Raw genomic sequence first — 10,244 nt, 5'->3', positions numbered from 1 at the left:
CCCTAATACAGTTTACCAGCTCAGCTATAGACTACACCAGCATGACTAGTATCTATGTGGACCCTACTACAGTTTAACCAGCTCAGCTATAGACTACACCAGCATGACTAGTATCTATGTGGACCCTACTACAGTTTAACCAGCTCAGCTATAGACTACACCAGCATGACTAGTATCTATGTGGACCTACTACAAGTTTAACCAGCTCAGTATAGACTACACCAGCATGACTAGTATCTATGTGGACCCTACTACAGTTTAACCAGCTCAGCTATAGACTACACCAGCATGACTAGTATCTATGTGGACCCTATACAGTTTAACCAGCTCAGTATAGACTAACCAGCATGCAGTACTTATGTGGACCCTACTACAGTTTAACCAGCTCAGCAGTAACCATTATCACTATTGAGCCAACCCCCAGGATAGAGGGGCTGAGTGAATGTGGTCTGGACTCTGTGGAGGAGGGTCATTGTCTCAGAGACACTGTAGAAGGACAGAGTACTGCCTTGTGATCCAGGTACACTCCTACTCTGGAGGACTGAGGCCTGATACTTTAGTCACAACATTATTGTGTCTGGAAACAAATAACCACCACTATAGCACTGTAAACTCCAGGACTTGTCATTCAATCCAAACGCATTACCTCTCCCTGTTCTGCTGATGTCTTTATATGAGACTGCTATAATAACCCACCGTCCACTACACTCCACCTCCCAGTAACAGCGTCCAGACAGACCCTCTCTACACAGCACCATCAAGTCGTTTGTGAATCTGTCTGAATGATCAGGATATGGTTGGACTTGGCCTGTATAGGTCACCTTTCTATTCCCTTCAGACAGAGAGAGGCGTGTGTGTGCTGTGTTTGGGTCCAGTGTGAGCTGACAGGGATCTGGGAGAAGAGCAGAGCAGAGACCAATGAGGGGAGTTAGTACAATAAGTTAAGTCAGATACTGTATCTACCCTGTCTTTGATTAGAGCACAGCAGAGATCAAATCAGAGAAATATGAGGAGTCAGATAGATACCCAGTCTTTGATTAGATCTACTATTGCTATATATATCTATATCTATATATATATTTCTATAGGAGTTGTGTGTCAGTAAAAAGAGACTGTTAGTTACTTCASAATAAAGAGACTCACATTGTAAGAACTGTTTTCTGGTCTTGGGCTCTGGAGGCAGTACAACATCCACTATATTCACTACAGACACACAAACATGTTATCATCATACCATATTCCACATGTATATAACTAGTAGGGAACTTACAATGGTCTAAAGTTGATGTTCTTATTATTTTCAACACACCTGTAGTGGAGATCTTGGACCATTCTCCTTTAAGGAAGTCTTCTAGTTTCTCTCTTAGTTCAGACACAGTCTTATTCACATCTCCAAAGTACTGAAGAGGACGGACAACGATGCTGGGTAAGTCTGAAGATACACTGATACTGGAGATAGACTGATAACTCTGGAGAGAGAGAGAGACACACACACAGACAGAACAGAATGATTGAAAAGTTTCTCAATAAGTTCATTTTCATATCACATGTAACAAGGCAGTTTAGTTACCTGGAGGAAATGGATGTGATCCTCTGTGCGTGAGAGCTGTTCCAGTTCAATGCTTCTCTTTCTCAGCTCAGCTATCTCCTGTTCCACTTGTTCCAGGAGTCCTTCAGCTTGACTCACTTGAGCCTTCTCCTGGGCTCTGATCAGCTCCTTCACCTCAGAGCTCCTTCTCTCAATGGAGCGGATCAGCTCAGTAAAGATCTGATCACTGTCCTCCACTGCTGCCTGTGCAGAGTGCTGTTAAGAGAGAGAGAGGCTCCATGTTAAGCAGTCTATTCTCTCTCTAACTGAAAGCTCAGATATCACGTTGAGCCCCACTCTGGGGAACAGGCTTGGGGAGGTCTCTCTCTCTCTCAATTCAATTCAGGGCTTTATTGGCATGGGAAACATATGTTTGTTTACATTGCCAAAGCAAGTGAAATAGATAATAAACAAAAGTGAAAAAAACAATACAACAAATGAACAGTAAATATTACATTTACATTACATTTAAGTCATTTAGCAGACGCTCTTATCCAGAGCGACTTACAAATTGGATTACACTCTATATACAGTGTTGTAACGATGTGCAAATAGTTAAAGTACAAAAGGGAAAATAAATATGGGTTGTATTTACAATAGTGTTTGTTTTTCACTGGTTGCTCTTTTCTTGTGGCAACAGGTCACATATCTTGCTGCTGTGATGGCACACTGTGGTATTTTACCAAATAGATATGGGAGTTTATCAAAATTGGATTGGTTTTCAAATTCTTTGTGGGTCTGTGTAATATGAGGGAAATATCTGTCTCTATGGTAAAACATTTGGGAAGTGTATCTCAGTTTCCACCTCATTTTGTGGGCAGTGAGCACAAAGCCTTTCTCTTGAGAGCCAGGTCAGCCTACGGCGGCCTCTCTCAATGGCAAAGCTATGCTCACTGAGTCTCTACATAGTCAAAGCTTTCCTTAAGTTTGGGTCAGTCACAGTGGTCAGGTATTCTGCCACTGTGTACTCTCTGTTAAGGGACAAATAGCATTCTAGTTTGCTCAGTTATTTTGTTTGTTCATTCCAATGTGTCAAGTAATTATCTTTTTGTTTTCTCATGATTTGGTTGGGTCTAATTGTGTTGCTGTCCTGGGGCTCTGTGGGGTCTGTTTGTGAACAGAGCCCCAGGACCAGCTTGCTTAGAGGATTCTTCTCGAGGTTCATCTTTCTGTAGGTGATGGCTTTGTTATGGAAGGTTTGGGAATCACTTCCTGTTAGTTGGTTCTAGAATTTAACGGCTCTTTTCTGGATTTTGATAATCAGCGGGTATCGGCCTAATTCTGCTCTGCATGCAATATTTGGTGTTTTACAATGTACACAGAGGATATTTTTGGTTTTGTCCCATTTTGTGAATTATTGGTTGGTGAGCGGACCCCAGACCTCACAACCATAAAGGACAATGGATTCTGTAACTACTGAAAGTATTTCTTGCCAGATCCTAATTGGTATGTCAAATTTTATGTTCCTTTTGATGGCATAGAAGGCCCTTCTTGCCTTGTGTCTCAGATCGTTCAAAGCTTTGTGGAAGTTACCTGTGGCGCTGATGCTTAGACTGAGGTATGTTTGGTTTTTTGTGTGCTCTAGGGCAACGTTGTCTAGACAGAATTTGTATTTGTGCTCCTGGCAACTGGACCTTTTTTGGAACACCATTATTTTTGTCTAACTGAGATTTACTGTCAGGGCCCAGGTCTGACAGAATCTGTGCAGAAGATCTAGGTGCTGCGTAGGCCCTCCTTGTTTGGGGACAGAAGCAACCAGATCATCAGCAAATAGTAGATATTTGACTTCAGAATCTAGTAGGGTGAGGCCAAGGGGCTGCAGACTGTTCTAGTGCCCTCGAGCAAATCTCGCTTTCTCACTCACTGGAGGAGAGAAGTGAAATGGTGTGTCTCCTCTGGTCAACAATACTCACCTTGAGAGACTCCACAGCCTGTTGGAGCTCCTTCAGCTCCTTCTCTCTCTCCTGGAATCTCTGCTGGACCTTCTGCTGACTCATCCCCAGCTGCCTCTGTGGAGAATCACTCTTCAATGAGCTATCAAGCTTTATTTGTCCAGTAGATGAATAGTATAGTAATGCGACATAGGGCCCATTGAGAGGAAGGTCTATAATATTGATAGTCCCTTTCCAATATTATACTTATTAGTTGCTATGTGAATGATTATAGTTTTAAAGTAGACCTACATGTATCAAGGTGTTTAAGCTAAACATTACAATGGTGATACATTTGGAGCATCTAGGTTAAGAAAATCTATACCCTCAAGGTTTGTGTTCATATTTCTTCTGCCATGGATCGATTTCATTTGAATTCTCTCATATTCAAACAGCCTTAGTTCCTACTGTATTTTTAATTCTTTGTTTATCAGACAGTCACCAACATGTTGTTCTGGTCTTACCTGTTTCTCAGTCCTCTCTGCTGCAGCTGACACTGTATCATGGCCTTTATGTTCATCCATTGTACACAGCATACAGATACACTGCTGATCGGTACGACAGTAAACCTCCAGAAGTTTGTCATGATGAGAGCAGATCTTCTCCTGTAGTTGTGGGGTGGCTTTAACCAGCTTGTGCTTCTTGAAAGCAGGAGATTCATAGTGAGGTTGGAGGTGAGTCTCACAGTAAGAGGCTAGACATGCCAGACAGGACATGAGGGCTTTCTGCTTTCTGGTCCCAGTGCAGAAATCACACGCCACATCTATAGGTTCAGCATAGCACAGAGCAGGAGGGGGAGCAGCCTGGAGTCCTGTCTTCTTCAGTTTCTCCACCACCTCAGCCAACATGTTATTTTTCCTCAGAGTAGGCCTTGGAGTGAAGGTCTGTCTGCACTGAGGACAGCTATAGCCTTTCAGAACATCCTGATCCCAGCAGCCCTCAATACAGCTCCTACAGTAACTGTGTCCACAGGGGATGGTGATTGGTTCCTTCAGTAGATCCAGACAGACAGAACAACAGAACTGGTCCTGGTCCAGCAGAACTGCCTGCTGAGCCATTTGGACGGTTGCTCACTCTCACACAGACAGATGACACAGAGACTCAGATAAGTTTCGTTTTCTCAGAAGAGAGTTTGTGGGAGGGGGAGGGACTTCCTGGTTCTGCCAGAGGGGTGGGTTTAGAGGGAGGGAGAGAGAGAACTGCATGCAACGTCGAGAGAGCGTTTTGTTCCTAGTGCTGGGTTCTAACTTGAAATAATTTCAAATATCCTTATTCATGTTAACATATTAGAACTGGGTGTATGTAAATCTACTGAGTGAGAAAGGGGAGTGCAGAAAGTTTACATTCTGTCAGAACATTTTCTGGTTGAACCTCATGTATCCTATGGAGAGGAGAAGGGCAATGGTCTGGTTTCAGTCACTGATAAGGTAGGACAGCCGCGAGTTAGGAAGGAGTGAGGAATGTGGGCCGAGGTAAGGTCAGATATTGTGAGGAGGAACAGTCCTATGACATACACACATAGGAGGCAGGGCCATGACTACACCAATGAGAGGAACCAGTTCAGTTCATGCCTAGCAACAGAGATGTATTGGCTGTCTAGATGTGCAAGGACTTGACTCTGACCAGTAGAGGGTATAAATATATGTACTTTTGGAAACATGACCATGTCTTTTCAGCTGTTTGACCAAGTGGGTGAATTAACTTAGTTTGAGCTTTTTCTAGTCATCCGTTTGAGTTTTTAACTCTGATTGTCAGAACCTAACAGTTGGCGTTGTCAGCATGATTCACCACGATTTATAGTCAAACTGGAGAGTCTGAGTCAGTGAAACAGGAGGCGGCACATAAAAAACAAGGTAGGTAAAGTTCCTAGACTGGAGTCGTAAGCTGAATACAAACTACCGGATACAGATCTGAAAATCCTGAGTTTATTCAGTAGGCGCACTGTAAATACTACCGGTAGACCGAGAGATTGGGGCCCCTAGAGGGCTTTAGCCACCAAAAGGTAAGCCTGAGCAGGGTAGTCCCTGCAGAGGGTAAGTCCGAGGGGGTAAATCCTGATTGGGTTGGTTCCTGCGAGTAACATAAAGAACAGGGTAAGTCCCGGAAGGTAAGTCAGAGCAGCCTGGTACCTGCAGAGGATAAGTCATAAGGGGTAAATCCCGAGTGGGGTTGGTTCCCTACTAGACCCCTAAAAGGGGGGGTGAAAGGTCCAGCCGCGGTGGCTGTAAGGCCGTAGAGTGTGTGTGTATGGATAAATTGTTATGCTTGTGTACTAGTATGGTAGGTTGTAGCGGAGGTAGTCCATGGGGAAGGACAACAGGAGGGAATGTGTATGGTGATAAGAAGATTACCTATAAGTTCTGGAGGAGAGCCACATTCATGGTTAGAAAAGCAAAAAGATATTCTAACGTTGTTTGAACATGATTTGTGTGTATTAGCAGTAGCAATAAGGAGAGAGTTTGTGAACTGTGAATAAGTGTGGTTACGTGTGTAAGCATGACACTGGTATAAGACATTAGGTCACCTGTATTCTCCAGTAGTAAATTGGCAGACACTTCAGTATTGGCTCGAATACAAGGTATCAGGTGCCGTGACCAATTAATAGGCACAAATACCATAGCTATTCTCCGGGGAAGTGGGTATCACTATTTTGGAAAGTAGTTGATAGAGGGCTTGTATTAGAGCCGTGAATTAGGAAATCTAAACACCCCAGACACCGTCGAGAAAGGTGCATAAATAGCCACCATTGAGATGGCATCCGTGGTTTCTGAAACTCCCATAAAAGGGGGAATAGGAGAGGAAATATAGCAAAGCCATAGATGTGCTGAAAGAAGTACACAAGCATTCTACCAATTTGGCTCGAATAAAAACATTTTTTGGAGCAAACTGGATAAAATTGGTCAGCATTTCCCTGCTGACGGAAAATTCCAATCTAATAAAGAATTCCGAGATGCTATTGTGAGTTGGCACAATGACATGAAAGAAAAGAATCTAAAGCTAAATACACATGCGTATTGATGTGGATCGACAAGCAGCGTTCTATCAACAGAAAAACAAAACCGATAAAACCAAAATGAATAGATGTACTCAGGGGGAAAAAAGAGACTAGGTACATGTGAGTAAATTGATAGAATGTGTACGTCTGCTTTGATGGCAGGTTTGAAACCTGTTATCAAAACGGCTATTGTGGGGGCAGTGGACCAACGTTTTCATTAGGATGAAATAGTGCAGGAGGCTTTGAAAGTGGAATCCAATCCGCTCACTTTGCAGCGGACACAGTGAAAATCCCTAACAGTGGTTTTAATGGCCAAAGTAAGATGAAGAAACAGGGAGAGAAAGAAGCTGAAAAATACCAAAGCATATTCAACAGAAATTGTACTTGAATTCTATAATTTTGCGTTAGGATATTGAATTTGAATTTCATATTTTAGAATTTGTAATGCACAAATTGAATCATAGAATTCATCATTTGAACTTGTATTTCATGATTTGAAACTGAATTGAATTAATATTTCATTCAGTTTTAAAATTCAATTTCAATGTAATTGAATATTTATATATTCTGTTTCAATATTGTAGATACTGCATTCATTGTCTGTGTATCAACTTTACAAACAAGTATTCAAGTTTATCAAAGTTTCATATATTCAACTTCTCAGATGCATTCAGATATCTATATTCAGATTCAAAACCAGAGACTTAAAAATTAAAACCTGTTTTTGCTTTGTCATAATGGGATATTGTGTGTAGATTGGGGGAAAAAACGATTTAATCAATTTTAGAATAAAGCTCTAACGTAACAAAACGTGGAAAAAGTCAAGGGGTCTGAATACTTTCTGAATGCACTGTAGATGTGTCCCAGAGCCATATAAAGAGATGTATCTGTTACGCTGGTTAGGCAGCCTTAGTTGTGGAGCACAGCAGTGTCTTATCTTTGAGTCAGGCACAAAACCACCATTTCTAATTGAAAATCGAAAACCAGATCGAAAGTAAATTATAATGGACCTATATATATTTGTTAATAACTGTCCTTTTTCTGGCATGCAAACCGGTCCAAAAAGAATCTGTGCAGCCCATTTCCCTGGTACTGATAAAGATTAACCATGCCAAATAGATTGGATATTAAGTGGTGCTCCACTGGCCGTGCAGTCATGAGTGAATAGGGAGTGCAGGAGGGAACTGAGCCTGCACCCCTGAGGGGCCTCTGTCTTGAGGATCAGCGTGGCAGATGTGTTGTTACCTACCCTTACCACCTGGGGGATACAGTTGCTCGGAGTACACGTCCTGGTAATCTGGCTGGCCCTGCGGCCTTGTGAATGTTGACCTGTTTAAACGTCTTATTCACATCAGCTGCGAAGAGCATGATCACAGAGTCACCTGGAACAGCTGGTGTTCTCATGCATGTTTCAGTGTTACTTGCCTCGAAATCATTTAGCTCGTCTGGTAGGCTCGTGTCACTGGGCAGCTCTCGGCTGTGCTTCCCTTTGTAGTCTGTAATACGTTTGCAAGCCCTGCCACATCCGACGAGCGTCAGAGACGGTGTTGTACGATTCGATCTTTGTCCTGTATTGATGCTTTGCCTGTTTGATGGTTCGTCGGAGGGCATAGCGGGATTTCTTATGAGCTTCTGGGTTAGAGTCCCGCTCCTTGAAAGCGGCAGCTCTACCCTTTAGCTTAGTGTGGATGTTGCCTGTAAATCATGGCTTCTGGTTGGGGTATGTACATACAGTCACTGTGGGGACGACGTCGTCAGTCCACTTATTGATGAAGCCAGTGACTGATGTGGTGTATTTCTCAATGCTATCAGAAGAATCATGGAACATATTCCAGACTGTGCTAGCAAAACAGTCCTGTAGCTTAGCATCTGCTTCATCTGACTTGCTTCATTGACATTTATTTTCAGGTCTCTCCAGAGATGTTGGATCGGGTTCAAGTCCGTGCTCTGGCTGTGCCACTCAAGGACATTCAGGGACTTGTCCAGAAGCCACTCCTGTGTTGTCTTGGCTGTGTGCTTAGATCTCTCTGCACTTTGCTCTGTTAATCTTTCCCTTGATCCTGACTAGTCTCCCAGTCCCTGCCGCTGAAAATAATCCCCACAGCATGATGCTGCCACCACCATGCTTCACCACAGGGATGGTATTGCCCAGGTGATGAGCGGTACCTGGTTTCCTCCAGACATGACCCTTGGCATTCAGGTCAAAGAGTTCAATGTTGGTTTCATCAGACCAGAGAATCTTGTTTCTCATGTTCTGAGAGTCCTTTAGGTGCCAATTGGCATTTATTTTCAGGTCTCTCCAGAGATGTTGGCACCTAAAGGACTCTCAGAACCATCGGGTTCTTAGTCACCTCTCTGACCAAGGCCCTTCTCCCCCGATTGCTCAGTTTGGCCAGTCGGCCAGCTCTAGGAAGAGTCTTGTTGGTTATAAACTTTTTCCGATTTAAGAATGATGGAGGCCACTGTGTTCTTGGGGACCTTCAATGCTGCAGAATATTTTTGGTACACTTCCCCAGATCTGTTCCTCATCACAATCCTGTCTCTGAGCTCTACGGACAATTCCTTCGACCTCTTAGCTTGGTTTTTGCTCTGACATGCACTGTCAACTGTGGGACCTTATATAGACAGGTGTGTGCCTTTCCAAATCATGTCCAATCAATTGAATTTACCACAGGTGGACTCCAATCAAGTTGTAGAAACATCTCAAGGATGATCAATGGAAACAGGATTCACCTGAGCTCAATTTCGAGTCTCATAGCAAAAGGGTCTGAATACTTATGTAAATAAATTTTTATATATATATATAAAAATTAGCAAACATTTCTTAAACCTGTTTTCACTTTGTCATTATGGGGTATTTTGTGTAGATTGTTGAAGAAAAAATATAATTTTATCAATTTTAGAATAAGGCTGTAATGTAACAAAATGTGGAAAATGTTAAGGCGTCTGAATACTTTCCGAATGCACTGCTATATACAGTATGGCTCTGGGTGTAATGATGGGTATTGTTTTGGTTTCAGTCCGTAAAGGATTGGATGGCCCAGAGAATGGCCAGACCTGTTGGTTTCAGTCTGTAAAGGATTGGGTGGACCAGAGAATGGCCAGACCTGTTGGTTTCAGTCTGTAAAGGATTGGGTGGATCAGAGAATGGACACACCTATGGACAGAAGTTACTGTAGTCAGACATGCATCTAGGAATAATGTAGAAGAATATCCACAGTATTTGGTATAGTAGGATATATCCATTGTATTAAGTATAGAAGAATATCCATAGTATTAAGTATATTAGAATATCCATGTTATTAAGTAAGTCCATGGTATTAAGTATAGAAGAATATACATGGTATTAAGTATAGAAGAATATCCATGGTATTAAGTATAGTAGAATATCCATTGTATTAAGTATAGTAGAATATCCATGGTATTACGTATAGAAGAATATCCATTGAATTGAATTTATTTTGGGTAACAGACATATACAACAAAATGTACAATGTGGACCGAGAGGATATCACTTGAAAGTATTAATTAAAACGCTTGTTTCCAAAGTGGTCATCGATGGTAAAACAATAACACATATAACGATGAAAAGGCAAGACAAAATTACAAACAACCACAAATACATACATTTATATTGACATCCTAAAAAGTGGCACTACTCAATGCATTTCCCCCTAACTTTAAAAATCAACCATTTTAATTTCACATTAAAACAATCTTTTCATACCCA

At 42.0% G+C, this 10,244-nt stretch overlaps 1 pseudogene; it reads right to left on the bottom strand.

Annotated features, from left to right (window-relative positions):
• Nucleotides 1–357: 357 nt before the first annotated feature.
• On the bottom strand, nt 358–4,664 carry LOC111971927 (tripartite motif-containing protein 16-like; annotated as a pseudogene).
• Between the last annotated feature and the right edge of the window lie 5,580 nt (nt 4,665–10,244).

The sequence above is a fragment of the Salvelinus sp. IW2-2015 genome, linkage group LG13 (genome assembly GCF_002910315.2).
Source record: "Salvelinus sp. IW2-2015 linkage group LG13, ASM291031v2, whole genome shotgun sequence".
Classification (NCBI taxonomy): domain Eukaryota; kingdom Metazoa; phylum Chordata; class Actinopteri; order Salmoniformes; family Salmonidae; genus Salvelinus; species Salvelinus sp. IW2-2015.
This window is presented reverse-complemented; position numbering and strand designations above follow the sequence as displayed.